This window comes from Falco peregrinus, chromosome 6, assembly GCF_023634155.1.
Source record: "Falco peregrinus isolate bFalPer1 chromosome 6, bFalPer1.pri, whole genome shotgun sequence".
In the NCBI taxonomy this organism is placed as follows: Eukaryota; Metazoa; Chordata; class Aves; order Falconiformes; family Falconidae; genus Falco; species Falco peregrinus.
In genome coordinates, this window is record NC_073726.1 from 41,162,822 (window position 1) to 41,187,136 (window position 24,315).

Here is a 24,315-nt window from a genome sequence, read left to right on the forward strand (position 1 = left end):
AATAAATAGTGGTGCTCATGGGTACTAAGTAGTTTCAGTTGGCTTCTTTTCTATCAAATATTCTGGCTTTTTCATATTAACACAAATTAGAAATGGCTGATAGTTTTCACTCTGTACATTGCTGTTCATAAAGGTCTCATATAACATGTCAGCATGCAGCTGTATAATATGACACCTCTGACACAGAAGTAACATTACCTATATAAATATTTTTTAATGCAGTTGCTTCAAGGAGCTCTAAAAAAAATGGTCATGACACTCTGCCAGTTCAAGCAGCGGCACCACTTCCTTTCCAGAAAGGAAAAGATCTTTAGGGTCTGAGTCCTTCACTTTCTGACAAACCTGCTCACAGCTGAAGACGTTGAAGGATGTTTTTTAAAGGAGAGGAGTTTTTTGGGAAGGGAGATAGCTGATGGGAAAGAAAATGACTCTTCAAAATCAAAGCTTTTCACAAGAACATGCCTGTTTGAACATAAATGCCTTCTGTGAACTTATCTGCACATCAGAATGGAATTTCCCATGGAAATCAAAGAAATACAGCTGTCTGCATGCTGAATTGGCTCTTTCTCACCCCAGGATGTGTATCACAACTGGTTTATTTAATTTACTGGAATCTCCTTGTCTTTTTGACTGTTTTCACAGAAAAAAATGGATCTTATTATTTCACCCTGAAATTTCAGCTTTGCACGGAGCGGCTATATCTCCACCCTCGCTCCAGTTAGCAAATATCATAAACATTATTGGTAAACCTCTACTAGTTGCAACCGGTTTCTGTACAGCCCTTTCACACTTTTTGACTTGTTCTTAGTTTAATTGCAATACCATTTCTTTTGTATTCCTTGACTGAGCCTTATGAATACCCTGAACCTCATTTCTCCTTCATGCTAGTGCTGTAGCCACAGCCATTTCAGGCAACAATGGACTCCAGAATGCCTAGGGAGAAAAATGAGATAATATATATAAGAATTTCAATGTCATTTTCCTAATTTGCATAAATTCTTTGCTGTTTGTTGGACACACTAAAGGCAAGCATTACTGTGAGTTAATTAAAATAATTCCATGAATTTGAAGCAATTGTGCTGTTACATGATTTCATGTTGCATAATCAAAGAGCTTTGTACTAAAATCACCCACTTGATTTCAGTATGCTGAGCCCCATGGCAAAACAGAAACTGAAGTGCAGCCTCCCACTTCCCTCCCCCTTCCAGGAGAAAATCAGAGGAATTAGAAGTCCCTAACAAAGAATTCTGGTCTAGAAAGCAGAGAGAGACTGTATCACAATTTACATTTCAACTGGGTTTATTGCACAGTTTCAGCTTTCAGCTGACAGTTAATTAATTTATAAACTGGTATTGGTTGTTCCTTGTTATGTATTCCAGAATTTAGGTGCAATGGAGATAGAAAATCTGCTATGACATAAGAAGAAACCACATAGTGACAAACAGATGTATACAGCAGACCTTACATAGAGGTAACCATACAATGAGACGGATGAAACAGAGACATTCAGTGAAAAGCTGCAAGTCTAACCTAGTATTTCAGCAGCTGATAAAGTATAAATAGGTGCAAGAGGGTGGCGAATCAAGATGATAAGCACTGAGTGTTCTAGCTCGAACTGTAGCATTAGTGCTAACATTGCTAGTTCATGAGATGTAGTGTTTGGAATCAATTACATTTTACCTTACATCTATACATATATACCCCCAGCCCACACTTCAGCTCTTCAAATGTGTATAGGTATTATAAATGCCTCACCTGGGTAGGTTATTCTAGGAATCAGAATCCAAATGGAAGCTAATAGAAAGAGGAAAGATTCAGTCTGTCTCTGGAAGGATTTTAAGCATGTTGCCTAATAAACAAGTATATTCAAATTTTTCTATGCCAGACCCACAATATGTAAGCAGATACTAGGTTAACGAAGATTCATGCAGCAAAAGCAAATGTATGCGTTTAGAACTTCCTGTAATCGGATAGTAGAAGTTACGGTTTCATTTCTTTTCCCCTTCAGCAGCAGTGAGACAGAAAAAGCAGGCAATTACCATATCCATTTCTAACTGTCTCCTATAGCCACAGCTGAGCCCTCACATACACAGCATTAATCTCCTTTTTAAAATTAATGAAGACTAATTAAGGAAAATAAGACTCAACAACAACAACAACAGCAAAAAGTTGCTTTGTGTAAATACGATTCTAGTAACTATCACAAAATGCCGTTCCATTGGAGAAAGTCGTATACAATAACTAACTGTAATATGAACTGATGAACATTATCTTTTCCCAGGCAGATCAGACAAGTTAATCAAATGCCAGCTTTAACTCTTACTTTAAATAGGGTTATTAGTAATAAAAATGGTACAAAACTGCTGGGTAATCTGAGCTAAGTGAAATCAAATGATGGAGGAACAGAGGAAGAAAACATTAACTGAGATTTAAAGAAACTGTTACAGATCTATTTTATGCCACATCCAGATATTATGAAGTTTAAATTCTAAAATTTGGAGAGACTACAGAGGAATAAAAAAAGACACATTTTTTCTGTGGGTATGTTGAAGAAATTGTTTTCACAAAAGCTATGAAACCGTTGCATACCAGTTATGCTATAAACCAAACCTCAGAAATATTCAGCCAGTTTTTAGAACTTGCCCCTACAAAGAAATGCATCAAATAATGAGGACTCTGAAGGTTGTGTAACTTCTCTCAAGTAACACTGTGTCAGTCCTACCCCATCACGGTGTATTAATATATATTAATCTAATTCATGTATATGAATATACATGTATTAATAGCTATATCAATTATAACATTTAAGGACATAACATATAAGTTATGTAAACTAAACATACAAGTTAACATATAAACATAAGCTAAACATACATAATTTATGTAAGCTAAACATATAAGCTAACATATATGTACATAACATGAAGATGTAACTCATATTAATATATAATATTAATATATAACATACATTCATATATAATAACATGTATATATTATTATATATATGTATCTCCACCAATAGGGCAAAATCTGCAGGTATAAACCCATGTAAATATATTTCTAAGCTCATTATCTCTGTGATAAACATTATACTCAAAGGAAAATGAGAGAGTAATTTTTGCCTTTTCATCAAGTAATCCTCCCAGAATTAAGATTTTTGGAAGTGTAGGGGTAGCACCACTAGCACGATGTCTCATAAATCAGCTGCATGTGCACTGATTTGTCGCTGTCATTCAATGCATGACAATCTTTTATCTCAGTCAGAAGTCTGAACATCAGATCTGGGACGTCTAAATGCAACATGGGTTTACTGAGAGCATTCACTCCAGACTAGTCTGCTATCTGTCTTTAAAGAGAGAGCTGAATGTCTAGACAAGTGAAAAACAGAAAATTGCACCCATTTGGCTTTTAGCCAGACATAACATAGGATTTCATACAATGAATTATCACTTACGCTAGAGAAAATGAGGAAAATTGTGAGGTCAATAAGGAACTGGTTCAAAACAAGGTGAAAACAGATAGTGATGATGGGCAGCTACCAAGCTGAATGAAATATTTTGCTGAATTGCTTTTAAAAAAAGCTGCACACCTAAGGACTCTGGACAGCACTCTGTGTCACAATGACAGAGCCAAAATCAGGGACTAATGTTAAGTGCATATTAGCACAGATTTACAAAAATTTAACTGAACTGAAGTTTCTTCCATTCTGCTGGAAATGAAAGAAGATTGACACCTAAATGTAGAAGCTGACTGTGAAATAACATTGAACTACCCATACCATGAAGCAAATTCGATCCTACAATGCATCCAGTTTGGTATTTCTACCAGAGGAAAGCAATATTTGTTAGCATTTTGCAAAAAAATTGATTCAGAAGACTGTGTATGTTTCTGTTTGGCCATTGTAAAAAAAATAAATTAAAAATACTTGAAGTAGAACAAAAAAAGAGCAAGGTTATGAAACTAACTAAGGAATTAAAAGAGGGTCTTAGGAGGACACCAAAAGAGTTTGACTTGTCTTGTTTAACAGAACAAAGACCAGAAAAAAGATGATGGTTGTTTATAAATACACTAGAAGATATAAAATAGGAGAAAAGACCTATATAATTCAAAGGGCAATGTTGTTTCAAAAAATGTTTAAAGATTAAATATTATAAATTCTCAATGTCTGTCATTAAAAATTGTTTCTAACCATCTAAGTAGTGAGTTTAACTGTTACAACTTTCCAACTGGAGCACTGGGAACAAATAGATCACAACTGGTTTAGGAAAAATATTGTCTCACGTGTCCAGGCATTTGCATAATAAGCGGATAATAAAAGAAAAAAGAGGACTACACACAGCCACTCTGAAGCAGGAGTAGGAGTGAGATTAAGGGCCATTTAGATGCAGACACTTTTATTTGATTAACTGTTTCTGTGCCAAACGTGGTGGATGGAGTCTTACCCAGATGACCAACTCAATCAAATGCACAAAACGCAAAAGCACCAGTCCTGGTTCCCACCCACCTCCTTTTTAAGGCTCACAAACTAGGGCTGCTCAGGTTTGTAATCAAGCATTTCCTCTCAGCATTCATCACTGAAACTACATTACAAACTCTGTCCTTTCTTGCAGTTAATGTATTCTTTCTCCCAGATGCTACTGAGTCACAGCACTGTATTTCATAGGACTGATTTCAGTCTTTCCAATATCCTGAATATAAGATTCTGACATCAGTCTGGGAGCAGAGCATCCCAATTTCCTCACATTCCAATACGAGGTTGTTCCATGGAAACAGTGCACAGAAATTTTAAGTTAATTAGAGAAAAAGAGACCAGTAATCTGAACAGAAGTATTTAAAAGGTGCTTAGAGTACAGATGTAGCATTTTGAGAAAGCACTGAGGCCCACAGTCGATCCTGATGTGAATGTTCCAGGCACTGGAGGAGTAAGATAAGATGCAAAATGGATGCTAGTTTTGGATCATGATCAGAAAAAAATAGAGAACAGAAGCTATTCTAAGTATGAAACCTGAAAGGAAAGACATCAGATCAGTAGAGATGCTAAAACCAGAACGACAAATTCTACCAGAGCATTAGAAAAAAAAAAATTAATCACAAGTATCTGATGACAGGTAAATGCGGTCATTGAGACAATACTGTAACAAAGGAGCCCTGATGACCAAATAAGTATAGACACAGAAGCTTATGGTTTGTAATAAGAAAAATCATGATGGAAGTAATAATCATCAGATTAAAGGCATTTTTAAAGGAAACACAGTAAAGGAAAACTTGCACTCACAATATGCTAAAGCTACACAGTCTAAAGCTGACAGTTAATGGCGTAAAAACAAGAATAGAATCAAGAAGTGTCTTGATATTTATTGACTTTTTGAAGCCAGTTGTTTCAGGGAGTACTATGCAAAGCTGAAGAGTTATATGGACTTCTGGATGAGTTTTGCAAATCTAAACACTTATGCACAAACTCCCTGCAGTGCTTTAAGAACTGCTAGAAAAACAAGGGGCTCAAGTGAAGGACAAATCACACTTTTCATCCTGCTCTTAAAGTGGACGTGGTGAACGTCTTGTCCAATGAAGAGCATAGCATTGATGATCCCCCTGTAAGTGTCTCAGTCTAGGCAGATGACAGCACACCACCAGCATGAGTTCATATGAATGACCCACGTGCAGGACCTTGCGCTTGACCTTCTTGAACTTCATAAGGCTCACACAGGCCCACTCCCCAAGCCTGCCAATGTCCCTCTGAATAGCATCCCTTCCTTTCAGCGAATCAACTGCACCACACAGCTTGGTGTCATCTTCCCACTGGTTTCAGCTGGGATGGAGTTAATTTTCTTCTTAGTAGTTGGTACAGTGCTGTGTTTTGGCTGTGATGTGAGCATAATGTTGATAGGACACTGATGTTTTTAGTTGTTGCTGGGTGACGTTTATACTAAATCAAGGACTTTTCAGTTCTTTGGGCCCTGCCAGCCAGAGGGCTGGCGGGGCACAAGGAAACTGGGAGGGGACACAGCCAGGACAGGTGACCCGAACTGGCCAAAGTGATATTCCATTCCATATGACGTCATGCTGAGTATATAAACTGGGGGAAAGAAGAAGGAAGGGAGGGACATTTGGCATTATGGCATTTGTCTTCCCAAGTAACCATTACACATGATGGAGCCCGGTTCTCCTGTGGATGGCTGAACACCTGCCGGCCCATGGGAAGTGGTGAGTGAATTCCTTGCTTTGCTTTTGTGGACGGCTTTTGCTTTATCTATTAAATTGTTCTTTATCTCAACCCTTGAATTTTACATTCCTTTCCAATTCTCCTTTCCATCCCTCTGAGTGGGGGGGGAAGTGAGCAAGTGGCTACCTGGTGCTTAGTTGCTGGCTGAGGTTAAATCATGACAACTGTCTATGTCACTCATGAAGATATGAAGTAGCGTTGGTCCCAGTACAGACCCTTGAAAGACACCACTGGTTTCCACTTGGATATTGAGTCATTAATCATAACTCTTTGGATGCAGCCATCTGTATAGTTCCTTATCCATCTAACTGTCCATCCATCAAACTTATCTCTTTCCAATTTAGCAGCAAGGAAGTGGGGGGGGGCGGGGGGGGTTGGCATACTAAAGGCCTTACAGAAGTCTAAGTAGATGACATTGTAGCTCTTCCCCTGTCCCCGATGCAGACATTGAGATTGACCACTAGATTGGTCAGGCATGGTTTTCTCTTAGTGAAACCATGTTGGCTGTCTTTAATCACCTCTCTGACTTCCATGTCTTCAAGGAGGTCTTACCAGGCATGGGGGTGAGGCTGACTGGTCAATAGATCTCCAGGGCCATCCTTTTTACCATTTTTCAAAATGGGTGTTGTTTCCCTTTTTCCTAGTCACTGGGGTCTTTGGTTGACAGCAACAACTTCTCAGGTATGGTGGAGAATGGCTTGGTAACTACATCAGCAAAATCCCTTAGTGACCTGGGGTGCTTCTCATTGGGTGACATGGACTTGTGCATATTTGGGGTCCTCAGGTGGTCTTGAATCAGGTGACAGTCATGCCTACAACATGGGGGAATTGAAGTCTGTCTTGTTTTTGTCAGGGCTGGGTAAAGGCACTCGCTGACCATTTGTTGGAGGCATCTGGGAATTGAATATTTGCAATCAGTTTCAATTTTCAACAAACTATATAATTCAAAAAATGGGGAAAAAAAGGCCTGTTACCTGCTGCATGACACTTACTTGGGGGAATTGGGCAACTATTTGCTACGAAACAGTTTGGATTGAGTCCTCCTGTGAGTTGCAGCCAAGCTAAGACAACTTGGATAAAAGTTAGCAAGATAATTCTTCATAAATTAAGTATTTTGGAACTAAAAGTTTATGTAACAGTCTAGATGAAATGTACCACAAATGGACTGACTTTATTGAGTTTTTAATATATTTTGGAGTAGGAGGATTGTACATGACAGTAAAATTGATGGAAGAAAAAATGATGAGGGTAAACTTACTGTGTTAATGAGCTTGAGCTATACAAGCAGGATTTCTTCTACTGGCCTGTGTGCTGATCAGCCCCATGCATGACACAGGCATTTGCCCTGGTCTTGCAGAAGCTTAAAAACTATACTGCTATGAAACTTCTATTCAATTTTAATCATAAAATATTGTGAATAAAGTAGAAAATATTTTTGAATACCTGTAATGATATCTTACAATTTTCTAAGGCTTTTGGTGTTGAACCAAATAAACTGGAGGAAAGCATGAAGCAAATGGAAATAAACTTCATTCTTTGAGTGATCACTGTGACTCATACAATCACAGATTCCCCAGTGACAAGGGAAGTCTTCTCCAGAGGGTCTATATTGTTTGGTCATCTCTAAGGACTAGCTGTGATTTTTAAACACAAACCAGATCATCAGTTATTTTCCTATAAATTGAAATTTATTAAAAGGTCCTGCAACAGGAAAGAGTACTCAGGAAAAACAGAGACACTGGAAAACAAACTGCAGTTCTAGTTTAAGCACCTAAAAACCTGGGCTGAAGCCCACAAGACATGTACTGTGTTATCCTAAGGTGCTGCTCTCAGGTCTCATTGCATCTTTACTGTTACAGCTCTCTTAGAGAGAGGGGGACTTCCTCCTTATTGAATGAGTTGAAGTGGAACATGGTTGTATGGTGTTTGCCCCATGTGAAGAGTAAAAGCAAGATGGTCATTTATAATAATATTCTTCATGGAACCTGACAGTAAAATGAGCTGTGTGGCATTAGAAGCACATATGTTAGCACATGCAAATGAATGGGAATATAGAAGCATGTATTCAAATTGCACCGATGACTGTTAGTATCACATGGGAAATTACTAGTCAGACAGAAAAAAATTAAGAATGTAGAGAAGAATTAAAAGTTGGAAGGTATCTGCTGGATTAGACAGGAACAGGGTCAACCTGGAGTGCGACCACCTTGAGAAATTTATTGTAGTTCCGGCATGGACCACAGGCAGTGTTGAGGTGCACATGTACTCCCTAAATGCTATACCCTACTGCCACTGCTGGAGGTGTAACACTGGGCTAGATAGATCACTAGTCTGATTCAGTACAGTATTCTTGTCTTGCAGCTGCTTAATTTTTCATTACTGACTGCAACATGAAGTTTTGAAAAGTGCTAATGAAATCTGCCAGTAAAACAAAGCTGCCTGCCAATGAAGAGCAAGAATGGACTAACAAATAAGAAAGATCTGGGTAACCTCGAGGACGGCAGCAACAGAAGCATCATCATACTTATTAACACAAGAATGAAAACTCATTAATATTTTGCTAAGGATTTTTGCTTTAAACAATAGCTTGATACTAGAAAATGACAAACACAAAGACTCAAAAGGTTGCAGCCATAAAAATGTAGATGTTATTATAGCAGAAACATCTTCAATGGAAGTGGGAACCATTAATGCCATCTTCACTGTGCTTCTCAGGAATATTTTTTGACATTCCAGACACTTATATTCAAGAAAGATTCATTCAGGTTGTACTGGTTTCCAGGAAGGGCTATTAGGATGCTCAGAGGAACACCTTGCTGAATGAGAGGTGGTCAAAATTACCTCTGAACTGCAGTCACAGCAGATGACAGAGTGCTGTGCAGGAATACTAGCTTTAACCTATCAAGCTTGGGTACTGTCAACAGTCCAATTCCAACAATAAATAGTTCAATGTGGGCTAAACCCACACTCAAGCTACCCGATTAAAAGCTGCTCACATAGCTCTGCTTTTCACGCTGGTCACAACAGCAGTAACAAGAAGGATAGACAGTAATTTTTGCATAAGACTATCATTTATTGTGACAACCTAAAGCAGCCTAGTTTATTAGCTTAGTAAAAAAATACGAATACAAATATAAACAAGAATAAAACTGGGAGGAGATAAAATTGCTCTCAAGCAATACCAAAAGCATCAGGAGGAGAGCTTGCCACTAGGAGCTATTTAGCCTACTAGACTATCCCAGAAAAATAAATAGATGTTAAGTGTCCACGAATATATTTAGTCTGGAAATGAGAAAAGGTTTCTAATCAAGCAAACAGTGAGATGTTAGAACAGGCTTTCAATCAGAACTATGGGTCTAAAACATAGCTATTTTTAACACAGACTTTGATTAGATTAAGAATAGGATTTAATTATGAGATTGCTTTCAATGACTGTAATCAAGAAAGTTTCATATACTGTTATGGTTGAATATACGTATAGATTGCAATATTGTGTAGTACTTACTTTGTCTGTCTTTAGATGAGAAACCATTTCTCTCTTTTTTACATCAAGGGTGAGATGAACCCTGTACCTTGTTGCTAGTCTGTTCCTTTCATGATCTCAAACCGATGAATCCTTATGATCAAGATTTTGGGTGCCTATAGAATAATTCATTTTCTCTTTAAAACTTTGTAAATTACATGATACAAATGAAAATGTTCAACAATTATAACTTCGTTTCTCATTCAAATTAAGAAGACTAAAGAATGTAAATTTGTATTCATTCCCTTTCAGTCTGTGCAGAAACATTTTATTTTAAAAATATTCTGTTGTTCTAAAGAGAAGAAACCAGAATAATTCTTTCTTACTTACCACAAATTCTGACAACACGTTAGGATCCCTGCTCAGTATATCTCCAGATACCATTGTTACCCTATTTTAATGTAAGTTTCATTGATCAAGAAATAGAAAACTTTTGTGTCTCTTAACGTGGGAAAGCAGCTGCAGAACACAGACTTTACCTGCAAACCAGAGTATTTATGTATTTATGTAACAACTTTCACACTTCTGGAGGAAAATTTGATTTCTTACTCCCTACTACAATAAAACTGCAAAAGGAAATTCTAGAATTAAAACAAAAAAATATATTCTTTTTTATGGAAAGACTCACCATCTGTCATCTAATAGCTCTTTTCTGCTAATGTGTCTGCAAGATGAAAGACTTTAAGCTCTTTCAAATCAGCAAGTGACTCTGAATGGTAGAATGGTAGAGGACCCAATGCAATCCTTGGAGCATCGGGGGAAAGAGTTCAATACAGGCAATAAGCTAACTTACTAAAACTGAAATAAACGTTGAAGTGCCATCTTTAAGGTAAAGCAAGTGTATATGTATATGCATGAGTATAGATGTAACATTTTCCTCTTGCATATGTGTTAGTGACTCAATCACTGCCTAGCAGAATGTCACTGTACACCCCCCCCAAAAAAAAAAAACAACCAAAACCCAAACTAGATGAAAAAGGAAATGTAAGTGTTTTTCAGGGGAAAGAAATGTGGTGGAGTCAGTTTCTGCTTTTAAACTAACAGGGCCACAAGCACTATGACCTCTTTCTGAGAGAAAATCAGATTTCATTCAAAAAAATCTGCCTTCTGTAGTACTTTGGATTTCTTTATATGGATTATCATGGTGAGACAAAGTCATCCGTACCATAACAGAGGATCACGTTCTCCTTTACAACTAAGCTCCTTTACACTGCTTTCCCTTTCACTTTAAGATCTTTCTATGCCGCCATAGATGTGTGAACAAATCTAGCTGAAACTCAGTTAGTATCAGGCTCTGTATACACATAGGGACTAGAGCTATATGGGGGAAACCCAGACACGTGGACTGAAGGAAAGATAACTTAGAAAGAGTATGAGACCTAAGCCCGGAGGTGTTAACTTTGTGCTTGCTGAATGAAGAACTTCAAGATAGTTGGGTTTTTTATTTTGCTTTGTTTTATTAGAAAATAAACACACGGAGTTGTAATACTTGTTCATTCTTCTGGTCTCTGTGGAATGTGAACAAACATGTGCATTGCTGAATTTTATAAGCCCTAAAAATAAACCAGAAGAAAAAGTCATTAATTGAGCTAGGAGAGAAGAACAACAGACTGGGAGTCTGGCCTTTGGGACTCATTATGTGTATCAAACATCTAGGGAACAGGAAAGCATCTTTGGATAACATTTCACAAACTAATTTGGTCTTTGAGCTGTGTGTTTCATCCAGCTGGGTAAATATTATTTGCAGCCAACTGAGTAAGCTGTTAGATTAGCTATAGTGAAACTGCTGATTTTGAGCACTTAGAGTGGAGAAGGTCAATAGCAACAGGAAGAATTAATAGGCATGTGGCTTTTATAAAGTTCCACGAAGTTTAGCCTCCCCTCATTTGGCAATAGTACTTTGATTTGAAGCTAGAATCTGCAAAAGCAAGGTAATTCTTGCCTTAGGTTGCTGTGACAACCTTAACACAGTTTCTGTGAACAACCTGAAATTGCATCTAAGAATACAATACAACTGTAACTCCCAGACAGACTTAAGGACACAGGGAAGAAAAGTGAGAATTAAAGGAGAGGGTGATTTTTATGGGGTTTATTGTCTTTGCTAAAAGAATCTAGCAGATTTTTAACAACGAAATATAGAATATAACTTGGTTTGCGTTTGGTTTATTGATATTTTTTGGTATTACAAGCTCAAAGTCTTCATTATCCTGGAAGGTTATGTTTACATTTAACCATTACAATATTGAATGATTAAACTCCAAAGTTTGTCTTGAAGTCTCAGTTTAGCTAGAGTACAACTTGGCTTCTTCTTACGCAAAATAAATGAATTTGCTTCCTAAGGAAATTAAAGCTTATCAAGGACAAAGTGTGAAGCAGAGATAAAAAAATAAAAGAGCCCAAATTTAACCAAGATATTTGTACAGATCATGAAGATGAGAAATAGTCCTGAGGCATCCCCATTCCACAGTTTAGATGTAGCTAGTGTTTGCTTGAGAAGGGAAATTACAAAAACTCTTAGGAATAAAGCGACTCCCCTGTAGTCACATACCTTCCACATAAAATTGAAGAAACTCGAGGGCGTAGCTGTTCATCATTAAAATTGCTATTCAGTTCCAAAGCCAGACAAATCAGAAGAAAGGACACATCTACTATATATTCAGTGACTGTTTTTATTGAGAGTAATAGACCTAAACATCTGAGAGTCCTCCAGAATGTCAGAGAAAATCCTAATACATAAACTTATTATTAATAATACTAACAATTTTGGAAGAAATTATACCAAAAAAAAGCAATAGAGTTAGACTCTATTATTGACATTGTTTGTTTCTGGTAAAGCTGGATTAAAACCAGGAGGAAAAATATCACAAGAATCCTGTCTCAAATGTCCTGAACAGATCTGTTTCCCATGTTCTCACAGGTCTGTCTTCCATCCCACTGCCCCTTCCCACAAAGCATGCATAGAAATACGCTTCTGACTAAAAGGGCTAAACAGTGAGATCACCATCATAAGAGCTGATTTTAAAAGAATATTGCTGAAAAAGTCCTAATATTACAAATTTGCATCAGAAACCTAAGCCTAAAATTGCATTCCTCTGACTAGGGACAGAAACTTTACTATTCATCTTGTGCCTAATAAAAGCCAGCTAATCCTCAACCAGATTCTTTACACTTCTTTATATTGGTTTGTTCTATTTCATATGTATCCAATTAATATACAGGCAGAATCTTAAAAATGCACAAGCCCAGATATGTTTACATTTTGCAGTTACAAAATAATGTGGGATTTGTGATGCAGTCCTGGATAAATAAGGTATATTAAAAGTACTAAATGAATTAGCAAGATTAGCTTTGTTTATGAGAAACACTGTCACATATTTCATACAAAAGTGCATAGATAGTACCAGCTTCATTTTGCAAGCCTATGATCTCCAGAAATCTGTGTTGGATCCTTTCAGTTTCCTGGTGGCAGTTTCTCGTAACAGGGGCTACAGATTTGCAGAAGCATTGTCATGACAATAACCTCTATTTCAATGAAGAGCAGCTTTGCTCAGATTAAAAAAAAAAAAAAAAACAACTGAAAAAAAGGTAGGTATATACTCAAACTATTTTCCAAATTTAAAAAAGGCACTCTAAAGAAAATGCTTTCAATTTCCAATGTCACAGACAGCTGAAGGCAAAATTTTTAAGGGGGTTATTAAAAGTGGTTTTAGAAGCAGTTTTGTATTAAGTGCATTCTAATAAAAGTAAAATGTAGTTTTTCTTTATAAAGGCTAGATATCAAAGTTCAAATTTTTTTGTGGAAGAGGTAAGAAAGTCCAGCCTGAGAAGACAAATAAAGTTACTCAGTTTCATATGCTCTGAGATGTTCCATCAGACAGCTTTTAATGATCTCACCAGGGAGGGCACATAATACTCTTTGTCTGTCTTTTTTAGAAGACTGCAAATTAAACACCCTTTCTTCTATTTCTCCTCAAAGTTTCTGTGCTGGCTTCAGATATACGAGAGAGGAATCAGAAAGGAAGAAGCTAGGAGAGAAACTACTCCTGTCATTGTGATATGAATATTGTCCAGAGGTGCTCTGCTCGTGCCAGAAGCAAAAGAAACTTCCTCTATCTCCTTCACTGTGGAAATAATGCTTTTATCTCAACAATTTGCAGGTGGCCCATTAATACTGAAAGAGTATTGCCTTAAAGGAGTACCCTGTCTTCAAAGAGCAGGTTGGCACAGGTCCTTGGTTCAGCATGCTGATTAGCTACCTGGTTTAAATGCACAGGTGGAGTAATGATTCAATACTATCAGTCAGTGGCAGCAGTAAACAGCAGCTCACACAGTAGCTGGCTGAGGGCTGAGGCGAGGCTCTGATAACTTCTAGATTACAAGTGTCACATTGTGACCACTTGCCCTGCTGCCAGCATAAAAACATTGGAAAACAAAAACAATCCAACAAACTGATAGTTTGAGGGAAGGTGGTTTGCTCTGAGTGCCTACTTACTCAGCCTGTATTTTATCTAGTTAATGTGTCATATGTGGTCTTGATCAAAAGACAGCAATGCACTATTTGCCTATCAGAACTTTTTCCCAGCACTTGGGGGGGTGGGGGGGGTGAGGGGTGTGTGTTGTGATTTGTGATGTGTGAAATGTAGAAAGAAGATTTTGGTCTTTGTAGAACGCTACCTGAAGCTAGAGGAACTGGCTAAACCTGAAACACAAAGGACATCCTGGCAAGAAAGTGAGTGAGGAATGAGTGCTCCAGAAAATGTTATTAATACAAGAAGCAGCAAAACACTGTCACTTCACCCCACTTTCAAGGAAAGCAAGATGAAAGATGAGAAAATGTGAAGTCTGCATTCAGAAAATAAGGGCTGCTGCTTGGGTTAAATTCATACCTTTAATGGTAAGACAATCACTGAGGATCTTAGCTAAGCTATTCTGAGTATGAGAAAGGTACTTATTATTAAATATTGATGGTAGACACATTCATATTCTGTTCTTCTCAAGCCCCTGTTTTCAATCTTAGAACTGAAGCCTAATCAAGACCTTGCTGAAATCGATCCTCTTTCTGAAGTTATAAATTATTTCACATGGAACACAAAAAGCTGAGTCCATCTTCTTGGAGCGGTGAGTCCAGGTAAAGTTCTGTAAGCATCAGAAAACCATCCAAAGATGCAGGGTCCTCTTACCTGCTGGATATATGGCAAAGCTGAAGCACACTGAGCTTCCAAGGCAACTGAAAAGTGGCTGAGGCTTTTCTTGGAAGAAAATACTTGCTGGATGAAAGAGGAAAACATATAAATTTAGGATATAGAATTTATTATTATTTCCATTTAACTTTTTCTACATATTTTTCCTTCACTTCCTTCATGATGCTACACTCCTAATGCATTTATTTGCAAAGGCAAATAAGTAGGTAATATGTAAAATAATTCAATGAGCAATAAATTACTGCTGCTAATTTAAGAATTGTCAGTACTGATTCCAAAGGCAGTTTCAGAGCAGAAATCCTGTAGCCGTATTATATCACCCATGCGGACAGCCCCTATTGTTTCACATGAAATGGTGTTTCCTAGTTCCTCTATCATCTGGTTACCAAGGCTTTTTAATTGTATCTGCTATTTGAAACAGGGCAGCATGATGCTTGAACGAGTAGAAGGAAAACATTAAAAAATGAAGTCCTCTAAGGGCTTTAAACTGTTATTCATCATTCATTTATCTTTAACAAAAGAGCACCCATCTAAATTATGCACATATATAATGTTTAGATTACTTTATGTATATCCTTTTTTTTTTTTCCTGTTGCAAGCACTGCAAACATTATAAATCATTAATAATTTTAAGCCAAAGAGTATTCCCGCTGACTTCACTTGGGCTACTCTGATGCAGACAGGAACAAGTAGATGACAAGCTTGCAGAGCTGGGAGCTAAGCATGAAACTGAGTTAGAGAAATGGAAGAATGTTTAGGTCCAATTAAGAACTGTTTAATAAAATGTTAAATCAGAAAATGATGATGCATCAAATGTGAAATTTCTCCTCTTAAGTCATAAGATTTCTCAATCTGAGGCAAAGGAAGACTTTCATATGGGTAGATGCATATCACTGAAGAGCTCACTCCTGAGCGATCAGAGCACTTAACCTGGGCCACAAACGATTGATGCTTACATCTTTTTTCTACTTGATTTAAACTGAGAGGCATTAGCAGGACTGACTTTCTCAGTTGAACTTGATAAGAGATTTCATATACTCACAAACTTATTGACACTTTTCCTTTATCCATAAATACTGTGATGGATTCTGGGCTACATGCGATTACTAGTGGTTATGTATATCAGTGTTTCCAGGATAAGATAGTATAGGTCAAAATCAATTTCTTTAGCCAGGAAAGCCATTGACATAGTGCAAATCATAGCTTAATTATTTAATATGCCTTAGCTGTCTTATATCTGCAGTAAATTCAATTTTTACTATGGCGGCCCTTTATTCCTCTCTTGCTCAAAGTATGTTCCCACATGCTATAATTTCCTGAGATTCACACTTACTCTCTGAGAAAATAATAAATTACATCCTACTGTGAACCCTTTGCAATTAACACAGTTGCCTCTGTCCTCCTTCCTGAGGAATGTTTATGGTGGGGTGCAGCTCCACATCACATTTATTTCAGCATTAAAGCCAACTGAAGTGATCCCTCAACCCTGGCTACATCTTCTGGAGTTTGCCAGGTCTCTTTCCTGAGCTTGCCTTGGTTTTGAGGCCATGCCATGGAACAGATCTTTGAAGCAATTCCCTTAAAACAAATCCTCACCAAAGAAGAGATCTCCCACCCTGAGACTATGAGGCCATCATACTCCTCAGACTTCAGTGATTTTGTATTTAAAGCAAAAAGCTTGTTTTGTGAAGAACCTGCGTAAAGTCGCATAAGAACCCCATCATTCTGCTGCAAAGATTGTTTTACCATCATATCTCTCCTTAGTGCACAGGGCATTGGTAAGTAAACTTTTAATTATATATGTAGAGGAAGAGTACAGTTTTATATGCATTTATAGGTTTTATTTATACATCATCACACTAAGTATGTATTAATTTGGGCTTTGGACAATGCCTGAATCTTGATTAATATTTTTTTTCCTTTTTTTAACAATAGCTACCTACACCCACAGACATCAGAGAGGAGTCAAATCAATGTCACAGAGAACCTAAACACTGCATCACTGCTCTTGTATCTAGCCTATGAAATTGAAAGTTTGGTGTTAGCTGTAACAGATCCTACTGGTCATTCTGGATAGAATTGAATACCACCTTGTTATTAGTTAAGTCACAATGCCATGTACTGGTATTAATTTTTAGATCTTCATTATATTGTTTAGGAAAGTGTTTATTTTTAAAAGCGGGCACGTGTGAAAATTCAGCAGTAGTTGGTCCATTTTACACGAAAGCGACAGTTATGTTTTCTTACCTTGAGCAATACTTTGTTTCCTTTTTGTTTAATGTGTGATGGTAACAAGTCACATTAGTGATTTTCTAGCATATTCAATACGAAAAAGAAAAATTCAGCTAATCAAATTTCAGTGTCCAACTTCATAAAAGGAGAAGACTTCAGCAAGTTTCAAGTTTTCAACTATAACATAGGTTTGAGCTATAAAGGCTGTTATCCTTTCAAAGGAAACTCATAAACCTTGTTTAGGGTCAGCATGCAATTTTCTCATTGTATTAGTCCATTGTTAATCTTTCCTGAGAGCAACAGTCACAGTTACAACTTGCTTTGAATACTTAATAGAATATACTGAACAAGATAAATTGCTTAGAGTTGTTTGGACAAAAAGCTTATTCCATTCTCTCATAACTAATTTACAACAAAATAAGTTACAGAATTTAGTGATATTCAGAGGTAAATGCCTTAGCACAATGAGGAAAATTATATATTTAATAAGGTTTCCATTCTTAGGAAGTAAATAAATACAGCAGATTATTTTAAGTGTTAGGACAGACTGCGTACATTCTTAAACATTGCCCTTTCAGTTTTACACGCAAGTTTTTTTAAATTTTTTTTTACTAGAGATTTTTTAAAAATTTAATAGAGATTAAATAACCATTTTGCTTTACTTAATGTGAAAGAAGACCAGAAAAGTGACAAATTTGGGGCACAACACTTCCAATAAACATGTCAATAAACAGGAGTGTCCAGAGAAGTGCAACAATAGAAATCAAAGTCTAGAAAAGTAGTAAAGAATGAGAGAGTTAGGGCTATTTATTACAGCAGTAAAAATCTGAGTGTCTTCAAATGCATGAATACTTTAAAAAAAGCTTAAAATACATTACAGGCTGTTCCAAAGAGGAATAGAGCAATTTGTTCTCCATATTCATCTTGCGTAGAGAATGTAATAGTCCGAAATTGCAACACAGCAGACTTGTATTAAACATCAGAGAAAAAGCAGGGACAGTTGGGAGCTGAAGCAGATCAGCTAAGGTGGTCATTGCATTTCCTAGAGGTGTCTTCAGGACTCCATAAAAATCTGTCGAGAATAGTGCTGAAGTCATTGAGCCTGCTATGAGAAAAGGACTGACAGGCTGTATGATACTTCAATGTCTTTACAAATTCTAGTCTCTTAATTGCTTCAGGTTAGCTACACAGGAAAATCCAGCCATCTTGGATTTACCAGCAATAATAAAGACATGATGATACAGACTTTACCAAAGTTTTACTTATCAATACTTGTAACTTTACAGAACATGCTGTATTACCTATCTAGACTCTTCCGCAGCTGCCAACACACGTTCCTGCTGTGTCTTCAATTTTTAACCATGGTTACTAGTTAAGGCTGTACGGGTTACAATTGCTCCTCACTTTCTTAGGCCAACTCTACTATTCTTATCAAAAGTTGTTATTTTTAATCTTACACTTACACAGCTCCAGAACTACAACTCGCAACTTCTGAGTATGAAGGGACCTGCTACTACCAGCACCCTTAGAAAAATATCCTGTACAGCTGTCTGTGATAATTCTCAAGAAACCACCTCACACACACAAGAACTGTCATAAAGTTCATATTACCATCCCATGAATCTTACTCATCTCCTCACATCTCCTAAAGCAAAAAAACCGCAACCAACCACCCCACAACCAACGACAGAATCACATTAAAAAAATGTTTTGACCCCCAGAGTCTCAGCCACGCTTGCTTTAAGAAATTTCCCCTCTTCTTGTTGCCTTTAGGAATATCCCTTCAGTTCACACTGCCTTCTTCCATGGCTTCTGAGTTCACCACTTAAGCAGGGTTGATGGCACCCAATCATTGACTTGTTTAAAGGCTACTTAGTATGTGGTAGGCCTACATTCAATACATTTTTCAGCTTAAATCAGGTGAAAAAAATCTCCTGGTGAAATGCCCTTATCTCTTTCTCCTAGTATGAGCTTTCCAGCCTTTCTGTTGAAGCTGTGGGGTAGCAGAGCAGGGAATATATGTTTCTTGATGTCAGGGGAGAGCTAAACAAAGAGAACTAATTTTTTGCTTCTCCTCAGACCAACCCAAACAAAATTTCTCTTCAAGTCCCTGAATGAAAGTACATTAGTTACAAGACTTAAGATGAAATTCAACCTGAAAAAATATAGCCCCTTCTTTTTACCTCAGGCTAATCTACATATTTCTCAGTCAATAAAGTACAGAAGCAACACCAAAACCCAAGACTAAACCCAAGGATCTATTTCTCTGAATTGGCTGTTTAAATAGTCTCTCCTTTTTTCTTCAGGAATGACAATTTTTTTCTGCACAGAGCACAAATTCATCACTCAGGGGCTGGGGAATGGAAACAAGAGGAGAGAAAGTAGAGTGTCCTGAGGTCAAACCAGGCTAAATGTGGTCACAAGGTAATCCTCCTGTAGGTAAAGACTAAGGTCAGTGGGTCAGTACTTTCAGTGGGTCAGAAACTTTCCTAGGGGAGACCTGTAACTAGAAGGTAGAAAACTAAGAGGTAGGAAATGAACTTCCATGTCCACCATTTCTTAAAATTAAAAATTAAGTTAAATCTGCTTCTTCCAGTTGTAGCATCTCTCTGACAGACAAAGATCCTGGATGGCAAACCTAATTAAGTTCAGGGCTAACTCTAGTGCCTAAGCCTAAAAGAGAGGCAGAATTTTTGACATTTTTTGTTGTTTCTTTTTTTCCCTAAGAAAAGCCTTGAACAAAGACATTTGCTTGCCTGAAACTATCATCTTCCAAATTCAAGAGATTCACAAGGACCATTTGTCTTTTCCATGACAGCAGGTTTTTTATATATCCTATAAATACTGCCCTATTTCCATGAATGAAACTATTAAATAACACAAAAGCAACTGCTTTGCTCACTTGTCAAAAAAGAAAATATAGGGAATGAAATGGAACCACAATGGAAGAAAGAGAATACTCATGTTTAAATAGCAGGAAAATCTTCACTTCTTGCTTTTGGTTTTGGGTCAGGTTTCTGAAGGCACCAAATAAAGGAATAGATAATGCGATATGTGGAGAAGCTTCTAAGAAGATCACATCTGTGAGGCTAGTGCGAGGCAGAAGGAGAACAGAGACAGGAACAGGTAAGGCTCGTGTCTAACCTGCTTATGTAGTTATCTATAATTTAATTATTTAATTAATAAGCTGTTTGGGAATATGGGGAATTTTACTTCACTGGATTAAATGAGACTAAATATGCCCAAAAACTGGCCCTTAGCAGTGCAAGACTGGTTTTGAAAATCAGTTGGCAAAACATTACAATAAGTAAATTTTCCTTGAGAAAACCCTACAATTTCCTGCAGCCATGGCCGGAGTACTTACACACGAGATGACAGCAGCTGCCGGGCTTTAAAGCACAGCATCGCACACGGAACAGCTTTGCTCTGAGCAGAACAAGATGTGACAGAGCTACAATTAGCCAATGGCCTTTTTGCACACTGGGCTTGAACCCATGGAGGCAACAGCAGGAGTTTTCATGGAAATTATCCAGTACAAACACAGCTTTCCGTTGCCATAGTAGACAAGAGCTTCTATCTTCTGAGCTGCAGACAAAGGCTGGGAAAACAAATCATGCTTTATTATAATATTTATAGTCTGAGGCAAACAGAAAAAATAGCCTAATGTGTTTATACACATACAGCTAGCCTGGCTTATCTTGGAGTTTGCCAGGGTTTTTTCTTTTTCATGTATCAGTTTTGGTTTTTTCAACTGACTTTCACCACCTATGACAAGTGTTTATTAAACATGCAGGAGCAAGTTGTCTTTTGTATTAATAGACAGCTTTCATTTCACAATATACTGATGAGTTTTTGCATTTTAGAAAAATGTTTTTCTGGTTTTTAGAAAGGTACAACAGACTTGGAAAGTTCATATTCTACGGAAAATAAATGTTTCTTGTTTATAGTGCTGTATCTAGATATTGAGCAATATTGACTGATGCAGTAATTTAATTACAGGGAAGCAGGACACCCATTATGCAGAATTTTACTGAGACCTTTGAGGTACTACTGCCTCTAACATAAATACTTCAACAGGTCTGGGAACATGTCCAGGCTATCAAGGGTTAATGTATGTTCTGAAATCACTAGTTTAGCTGATGTTTTTACTATATTGTGATGGTTTTCTGTGCCTCATCACACATACTTCAGATCTACCCATAGGAAAGAAGCTAACTATGGGAAGGAAGTTTGTCATCCTTTCCTGACCCCAATATTTAAGTCTGGTGCAGCAAATGTGATAATTTTACCATTACTTCAGACATGATGACTCGTGTCTCCAAACCATTCATTTAAGTTGTCCTCCCACTCTCACTGCTCCTTGCTCTGCCTGTGTGATGCAGAAACAAAAGAACAGAATATATGAGAGATGATATGCGCAGTATCTTGCCGGAACAAAGCCATTACTCATCCTCTCTGGGGACTCCAAGGAGGAAGACAGTAGCTTTCATGTCTGTTCAGGACTCATTTGAACCTTTACCTATGGTCTAGGAGGGAAGTGATGAAGTGGGTTTCACAAAGACCACCACCAGTATATACTAGAAGCAAAATCAACTTTCATTCCTCCTCTGGAGCTGTACTTTTAGGTAGTGTGTGGCTCTGCCCTGTCACAGGATATTTTATAAGGACAACATTATTACCTATGTCAGCACAGGGTACACAGAGCACTTTGTCTTGTGGCTAGGTGGGGTGGTGCTCATTGCCCTGAAGCAATCCCACTGCTGAAGGCAGTAAGGAGCAAGAGGCATGAGACTGAAGCTGAGTGATTTCTTTATTCTTAGCACACTCGCTAAAGAGCTGTTTGGATGATACTGTAGCCGTGTGCAAGAGTGGGTCAAATTCATCAAGCAGCTTTAGCGAAAAAACTTTTTCAGACTGATCCAAAGATTGTCTCAATAGCCAAGTAGTTAGGCCACCTGTTCAGTGTTAATAGACTGTGTCTGTGCTTGAGGACCTGGAAACTACCTCTCACATGTCTGAGGAGAGTGGCTTAAACAAAGATAATTCTGTGTCTGGGTGCTCTTGGTGTCTTCTAGACTATGACCTGTTCTGTAGTAGGTAGTGTCATCTTCACCAACACAGTGATCCTCCTTTTCTGGCCTGGTGGGGAGTGTAGGTAGGACACAGCATCTGATATGGGGAGCTTTTCATAGTTATACCCAGTTGAAAAATGCAAAGAGAATAAATGAACTGATAAACTTCAATATGACTTCAGATGAAGGGCTATGAAGGGTTGAGTGCTCTTCAGAGAGTGAGAGCCACCAAACCCCTGAGTCACAGCCAAGAAGGATGCAGCCACTGTCCCTCAGCCCACTGGCCCCAGGCTGGGCACCTTGGCTGTGGGATGCAATGGGAGACAGCAGCCACTGATGTTTTCCTCCAGCCCTCTCCAAACAGCACATTCTTAAATACAAAATGTTTCTGCCTTTCCAGTCTCTCCTTCTGGATAGAAGTCCTAAAGAAGTTCAAACATGTTTTGAGCCAAACCTCTCCTCTTCCCCTCCCTCTGCCTTTGTCTAGTATGGCTGCCAAGCTAAGAAAAGCACAAATATTTACTCAGCTTTTGTTTTACGCCCTGCCATCCACTTCTGCCTGAGCAATGTTCACGCAGCAGTATCCAATACCATCAACACCAAGCTTTATCATTTAGCTACCAAGGCTGCAATACTTTCTGTTTGCCCAGGTAAGAATGAGTCCTAAAGTGATCTTAAATTACCAGCAGAAACCCTTTTCTTATTTCTGCCTCACTGAAGGCATCCTCGAAGGCTTTACAAACATCCTGCTTTGTAGGATTTGAGATATTTCTCCATCCATAAATTTATGATTTATGTCACCAGAAGAAAGCAGAGGCTGACAGCAGAAAGATGAAGAAGAAAATTATTTTAGTCAGAGTATCCACAGCTTTGCTCCTTGTTTTTCTTTTGCTATGGCCTCAAGCAATTGAAGAGAAGAACTATATAACTAGTCAAGACCCAACACTAACAACAAAACCCATCTCAGATTTTTCAGGAGTTCAAAGAGTAAAAGAAAAGAATATAGTGGAACTTAAGAGAAAAGAAGGACAAGGTTTTGAGACGTTTAGATCATTAAGGATGTGAAGATTTGCAGAATACCTGTAAGATCTATCAGCAAAGTAACAGAAAAAAACAGTCAAAAATTTTTGAAAGTTCAATATCATACATAGTAAATGGATCGTATTCTGCACTGACTTGCAATTCAAATGCCAATGTATTAAAGTAGGACTTCATATAAATTCAGTTTCCCTGAGAACATAAAGTTTATTTCAATACATTTAAGAGCATTTTAAAATGTTAGGTTCTACAAAACTATATAACTTCACATATATTTTTAAGCATCTTAATTTTTACAAAGATATTTTAATTTTTTTCCCACAAATTCTTTAAGATTTAACTCATCTGTCTTCTGTAGGATTGAAGGATAGCATACAGACACCAATGAGGCTACCAAATCATGGTGGATCAGCTAAGCTGGAGACAAAAAGGCTTCTGCATCCCACAAAAATTTTTACAGATTTCAAACCTTCCTCCTAACCCAAACTGGAATGAAATAGTGAAATAAAAGTTTATGACTGAACCTTTCACCTCAAAAATGTGCTTGGGATTCAGCAATTTGTTTTCACTGAAACATTAAAAAAATTATGTTTATCTATCTTAGATTTTATAATGAAATGGTCTTTCTAACATCAAAGAACTTGGAACTTGGAATATCTCAAAGGAGAACATTTGTCAGTTTTGCATTTTTCTGATTTCTGAATCTGTTTTCAAAGCACGGCATTTTGTGAGTACCTCAGCCACTGACTTCCTCCTGGGATAAGGCTTTGGAAAATACTAAGAAGCTTTATAACTCATGTTATTTCCCACCTGGGTGCAGATCATCCTTTTTGATCCCCCACAGCTTACCTGTTAACATAGAGAAGAATCTCTTTGGGTGTTTTATTATTTCTCACCACACATTTGCACAAATGTGAAAATCCTTTTGATAAGAAATAGGAATAATTTCATCATACCAGAAGTGTGAACAAGGCACCACAAAAAAGTTCTCTGGGGCTCCTTTATGAATTTGTTAAAACAACATTG